This window comes from Gossypium arboreum, chromosome 4, assembly GCF_025698485.1.
Source record: "Gossypium arboreum isolate Shixiya-1 chromosome 4, ASM2569848v2, whole genome shotgun sequence".
Classification (NCBI taxonomy): Eukaryota; Viridiplantae; Streptophyta; class Magnoliopsida; order Malvales; family Malvaceae; genus Gossypium; species Gossypium arboreum.
The window spans coordinates 104850413-104857489 of record NC_069073.1 but is presented as its reverse complement, the minus strand read 5'-3'; the positions used below and the strand labels follow the sequence as shown (position 1 = coordinate 104857489).

Here is a 7077-nt window from a genome sequence, read left to right as displayed (position 1 = left end):
TCTTTTCATTTATTTTTCGATTTACCTTGGATTTCATATTATTTTGCTACTTAATTTAGCTTTAAATATTAATCATGTTATATATGTAATATTGTTATCACTATTATTTTTATATATTGTTATTATTATATTATATTTAGCTATTTATATATATATTTTCTTTATGTTTCGTTTCTTACTATTATATGCATATATATCTATTATTATATTTATTATTAATATTGTTAGCATTAGTACTTTTACTTAATGTGTATGTAGGTATACATGTACATATTATTAGCTTTTTATCATATGTGTATATTGTATATATTATATTTATATTATATATATATATTCTTAATGTTATTAGTTGTATACTTCTTGTATATTTCCATGTATATATTTTATATTGTCTCATGTACATACTCAAATACTATTATATATATACGTATTTTAATACCATATCATGTATATATTATTATATTTATTTTATCCCTATTATATTTATTATTAATATTAGTACACATATTTTATTATAGGAGTATATATATTCTTTTCTTTATATAGTATTATTTTCATATATCGTTATATTTATTATTATACTTATCATTTTTCTCTATTGTTACTTACTATTTTGTTTTAAATTATTATGTATTATTTGGTATATATCGTCTTTTATTATTACTCTTATTATCATTATTAGTACATGTCCATTATATATGTAGATATTTTTAATACATATAAGTACATATTCATGTAGTGTCGTTAGCATATATATATATAAAATATATTTTTACATTATTAATATTTCTAATATATGTTGTATATTTTCATTTTGGTATGTCACGTATATATATATATATATATATATATATGTATATGTATGTTTTATGTATATATTGTTATTTTCTATTGTCATTATGAATATATTATTTTTCTTATTATATTGGTAGTGCATCATTTCTATTTTTTGTAAATATTAATATTGTTGTTTTAATATTCTCGGTTTAACATTTCATTATTAATTGCATCGTTGTTTTGTATTATTTACAATTCTTATTTTAAATAATGTTTTACTCATAATTTTAATTTCAATAAATAAGGCAACATGCCGATTTAATATTAAGTCATCGATTTCATCGCTATGTTGGGTGAATATCAATCGACTCGTGTTAAAACGGTACGTCCTTCTCAAAAGAAAACGAAACTTGAAATTTCTCGTGTTTTGATCGAATCACGATTCAATGTTACTTTGAACTTGCAATTTTGAAAATTAAGACAATACTTGTTTAATAAGATACCAATTTTGGGCGTCGCGAGGTGCTAATACCTTCCTCGCAGAATCGACTCGAACCCAACTTTACTTTGGCTTTTGACGTAGACCTAAATTCGGCCTTCATTTTGTGCAAGAATAAGTTTTCTTTTCTAAAAAGGATGATTTATTAGGTGTCCGGTCACACCTTGAAAAAAGATCGGTGGCGACTCCCTTTATTAATAAAATCGAAAGTTGGTTTTCAAATGTTTAATAAATCACCATAATTAGCGACCGAAGAAGAATTTTTTTTACGTCGCTACAGTGTTGATTTGTTCCCTTGGGTTGGGTTCAGTATTACTTGGCAAGCTACCTTATGGTCGTTCAGAGATTAGTTTGGAAAGCTGGCCCATCTGAGTTTCGAGCCCTTGGATCGACACTTGTTGATTTTTAAGTGCTATCTCGGTGTTCTAGAAATGAGTTTCTGACACCAATATAACCTTTGAGAGCATCTCTTTAAGGTTCGGATTCTTTTCCTATTGGTAGGGTGGTTGTTGGTAGCCTGGAGGTGGTCCCTGATTTCCTTGGCCTCCCCATGAGAAATTTTGGTGGTTTCTCCAACCTGCATTGTAAGTGTTACTATATGGATTGTTTTGAGATCGAGAATTATTACCCATAAAATTTAACTGCTCGTTATCCATGTTGTGGCCATAAGATTGGTTTTTCGAATTGCTTGATCCACCTCCACTTGCTTCGTACTGCATTACTGGGTGAACCTGTGAAGAACAAAGAAAACCATCAATTTTCTTATTCAAGAGTTCTACCTGATTAGAGAGCATGGTGACCGAATCGACGTTATAAACACTGGCTGTTTTCGTTGGTTTCGTTCTCATGACTTGACACTGATAGTTATTCAGTGACATCTCCTCTATAAACTCATAAGCATCTTTAGCTGTTTTATTATTGATGGTTCCGTCAGCAGCTGCGTTAACTATTTGCCGAGTCGAAGGATTCAGGCCATTATGGAATGTTTGAACCTAAAGCTAAAACGATAACCCATGGTGAGCGCACCTTCTCAATAAGTCCTTGAATCTCTCTCATGCATCATAAAGAGTTTCTAAGTCCATCTGCACAAACGAAGAGATATCATTACGTAATTTGGCCATTTTAGCCGGTGGGAAATATTTTAATAGAAATTTTTCGATCATTTGTTCCCAAGTAGTGATTGACCCTCGTGGTAATGAGTTCAACCACTGCTTAGCTTATTTCCTCAATGAAAAAGGGAATAACCAGAGACGAATGGCATCATCAGAAACACCATTAATTTTAAATGTGTCATATAGTTCCAAAAAGTTTGCTAAGTGAGCGTTGGGATCCTCATCCTGCAAACCATCAAACTGAACAAATTGCTGTATCATTTGAATAGTGTTAGGTTTTAGTATTTGCAGCTACAGCAGGTCTAACTATGCTTGATTCATTTCCTGTTAAAGAAGGTTTAGTATAATCATACATAGTGCGTGGAACAGATTTTGATTAACCGCAATTACAAGAGGTAGCTAATTGTCTTGGTTTTTAGCCATCTCTTCAATTGGGGGTTGCGTATCGTCCTCTTGCTTGTTCTCCGTGTATCTTAAGCTTCGCCTTATTTCTTTTTGGTTTCTGCAAACTGTGCGATCAATTTATTCGTCAAAAAGTAGTGGTCCTGACGGGTTTCTTCTAGTCATAAACCATAAAAACCTGCCAAGAGAAAGAAAAAGTAAATTAATAAATAATAATAATTAAATTAAATTAAATTACAAGAAAAATAAATGGCTAAAGTAATAAAAATTGAGTGTTCCTAATATCTTAGTTCCCCGGCAACGGCGCCAAAAACTTGATCGCGATTTTCATGACAGGTAAGTTTTAAATATTTATAATTAATCGTTTTTGTAACTAGCTATTATCGCAATGTAGGCAAGTGTACCTATCGAACAATAGTATAGTTTTGGTAAGACCGGATTATCGAACCCAAAGGAACTAAAAGTACTAGTAATGACTGTCTTTTTATTATCTAGCCTAAGAATAATGGGGTTTTGTTTTAACTAACTAATTAACTAATCTAAGAATTCACAGAGAATGGAATTGGGGGATTACTTTTGGAAAACGATTGAATTAAGACAATACCTAAGGAAAAGTCCACCTAGACTGTACTTGTTATTCTGGCTCCGAATCGGACGATTGATTCATTTAACTTGTTCCGTGGAGATCCCTAAGTTATGTTATTATCCTTATTCAAGACTAATAATGTCTAATCCCTAGATTGAATAATTGAGACTTTTCTCTAATTAACACCCTAGGGTTGCATTAACTCGATCTATGGATCCCCTTATTAGGTTTCACCCTAATCCGGCAAAATCTTGTCACCTTATGTCTAGGCACGCAAACAACTCCACTTAATTATGACAAATGTACTCTTAGATAGGGTCTATTCCTCCTCTGAATAAGATCTTATCTTGAATCAGTATCCTGGGATATCAAAACAAGAATTAAGAACACATAATTAAGAACAAGTTAAATATTTATCATACAATTCAAAAAATAATAACAAGATTCGTTTTAGGTTTGATTCCTCTTAGGTATTTAGGAGATTTAGTTCATAACTAAAAAGGAAAACATCTCAGAAGAATAATAAATACAAAACATAAAGAAAACCCAAAACTCCTGAAGGGAAATTGAGGGGAGATCTTTAGTCTTGATGGTGACTCCGGCTTCTGAGATGGATCAATCGGCTTCCCTTGAGCAGTTCCCTGCCTCCTTCTCTCTGTGTCCCCCTACTTTCCTCCTCTAGGGTGTATTTATAGGCTTTAGAATGCCTAGAAGCCCTCAAAATTGGCATTTTCCGAATTGGACTCAACTTGGGCTCGACAGGGACACGCCCGTGTGAGTCATGCTTCTAATCTGCCAAATTAACACGGCCGTGTGGTCTGCCCATGTGAGGAGGTCCAGGTCGTGTTGAATTCATACTTTGGTCCATTTTTTTCTGTTTTTGACCCGTTTCTCGTTCCATTCGCTCTCCTATGCTCTCTTAAGTATAAAACATGAAATTAAATCATTAGGAGCATCGAATTCACCAATTCTAATGGAAAATCTTCCATAAAATGCATTAAGCATGGGGTAAAAATATGTATAAATTACGATTTATCAGCTATGTCTTATTCTTTGTTGCAATAATTAAGTTCTATGTTATTTGACTTGTTTTTAAAAAAAATTATATTTGTCGTTTTTGAGCTTAAAGTATTAATTTCATATTTTGAGAAGAAGCTCACTTGTATTCAACTGATGCCTAGTTATTTTTCTAGCTAGGTAATTTTTCAATTTAATTACGATTCTAACATTTTCTTTCAGGTTGTGACCACACCTCCTAACCAAAGCCACATTACAACCCTTTAAAGACCTTTTTGATTGATGTATCATCTCAATATATAGTGGTAGAGATTTGATTTTCAAGCAAGCGTATGGTAATAACTATTCATATTGACTAATGAGTGCTTAATTTGATGTCCTTAAACACCTCGAGTGATTTGAATGAATCTTTAGTGAGGATGTGAAACTCTATGATATTTTGATCAAAGGTAATCACTTAGATGAGGGGAAACACCTATGTTTTCATGATAAAATGCTCAACATAGAATGTTTGAAACTTTGATGTACTTTTAGTTGAATTTTCAATGTATGATTACTTATGAATTATTTTGAGATATTATTGATAAGGATTATAAATTGAGAAGAATTTATTTTGATTATGAGTTGAGGATTTTGCTTGAGGACAAGCCAATGCTTAAGTGCGGGGGCATTGGATACACCGTAATTTATACATATTTTTAGCCCATGCTTAGCACATTTATGGATGGTTTCTCCTTAGATTTGGTGAGTTTGATGCTTCTAATTCTTTAATTTCATGTTTTATACTTAGGTGAGCATAGGAGAGTAAAAAAAGTGAGAAACGGGCCGAACATGGAGAAAATGGACCCACATGGGAAATCAACACGGCCTGGACTTCCTCACATGGGTAAGCCACACAGTCGTGTCCATTTGGCAGGATCGAAGCACGACTTACATGGGTAGACTACACACCCGTGCCTATTTAACAGCCTTGACCACGGGCTGGAGTAATTGCACACGGGCGTGTCCCTGTCAAGCCCAAGTATAGTTTTATTCAGAAAAGGCAACTTTCAGGTGCTCTTAGGCATTCTAAAGCCTATTTAAACACCTGAGGAGGCACTTAGAGGAGACACACGGAGTAGGCGGCATGAAATTACTCAAGGGAAGCTGATTGATCCATCTCAGATGCCGGATTCATCGTCAAGACTGAAGATCTCCCTTCAATTTCCATTCAGGGGTTCTGGGTTTTCTTTATGTTTTGTTATCTTTATTCTTTCGAGATGTTTTCTTTCATAATTATGAACTAAACCCCCTAAATACCTAAGGGGAATGAAACCTAAGACGGATCTTGTTATTATTATCTGAATTGTATGATAAATATTTTACTTGTTCTTAATTATGTGTTCTTAATTCTTGATTTAATATTTCAAGATATTGATTCAAGTTAATGCTCTTATTCAGAGGAGGAAAAGACCCTGTCTAAGAGTAAATTTGTCTTAATTAAGCGGAGTTGATTGCACGCCTAGAGATAGGGTGATAAGATTTTGTCGAATTTAGGTGAAACCTAATAAGGGGATCCATAGACGACTTAATGCAACACTAGGGCATTAATTAGAAAGAGATTTTAATTAATCAATCGAGAGTTAGATGTTATTAGTCTCGAGAGAGATAATGGTATAACTTAGGGATTTCTACGGATCAAGTCAAATGAATAAATCGTCTGATTCAGAGTCAAATAACAAGTGAATTCTAGGTGGATTTGTCCTTGGGTATTGTCTTAATAAATCGAATTTTCCCAAAAGTTTTTCCCCAATTTCTCTCTATGCATCCTTAGTCTAGTTAATTAATTTAGATAAACAAACCCCTTAATTTTTAGGCTAGATAATAAAAAGGAAGTAATTACTAGTACTCTTGGTTCCTTTGGGTTCAACAATCCGGTCTTGCTAAAGCTATACTACTGTTCGATAGGTACACTTACCTTCATCGTGATAATAGTTAGTTTCAAGAACGATTAATTATAAATCTTTAAAACCTATCGCGAATATCACGTATCATACATTTTTGATATTGTGAGATTGCATAGTGTGCCATTGTCTATTGTGTCAGATAGAGATCCGAGATTTACTTCATGGTTTTGGAAGAAACTACAAGAGGCATTAGGTACGAAATTGCATTTCAGTATTGCTTTTCACTCGCAGGCCGATGGTCAATCTGAGCGGATTATTCAAATACTCAAGGATATGTTAACATGTTGCCTTCTTGGGTTTGAAGGTATGTGGGAACAATATTTTCCATTGATTGAATTTGCTTATAATAATAGTTTTCAATTAAGCATTAAAATGGCACCGTACGAAGCCTTATATGGTAGAAAATGTCATACACCATTGTATTAGTCTGAGCTTAGTGAAAATAAGATACACGGGGTTAATTTGATTAAAGGGACTAAACATAAAGTAAAAATGATCCGAAATAGTCTGAAAGCATCTTCTGATCGTCAGAAATCTTACCCAGATTTGAAACGAAAAGATATTAAATTTGAGACCGGTCATAAAGTATTTTTAAAAGTATCTCCGTGGAAGAAAGTACTTCGATTTGGCAGAAAAGGAAAATTGAGTCCAAGGTTCATCGGGCCGTATGAGATTATCGAGCGTATCAGGCTAGTTGCTTATCAATTTATCGTTGCCACCTGAGTTAGAATAGATTCA

The 7077-nt window shown here is 33.1% G+C and overlaps 1 non-coding gene across 1 annotated transcript; it reads left to right on the top strand.

Moving 5' to 3' along the window:
* The first annotated feature begins 2284 nt into the window (after positions 1-2284).
* On the top strand, positions 2285-2391 carry LOC128292335 (small nucleolar RNA R71). Its single transcript, XR_008282319.1, has one exon. It is a non-coding gene; the product is annotated as a small nucleolar RNA R71 (small nucleolar RNA).
* Positions 2392-7077: the final 4686 nt, after the last annotated feature.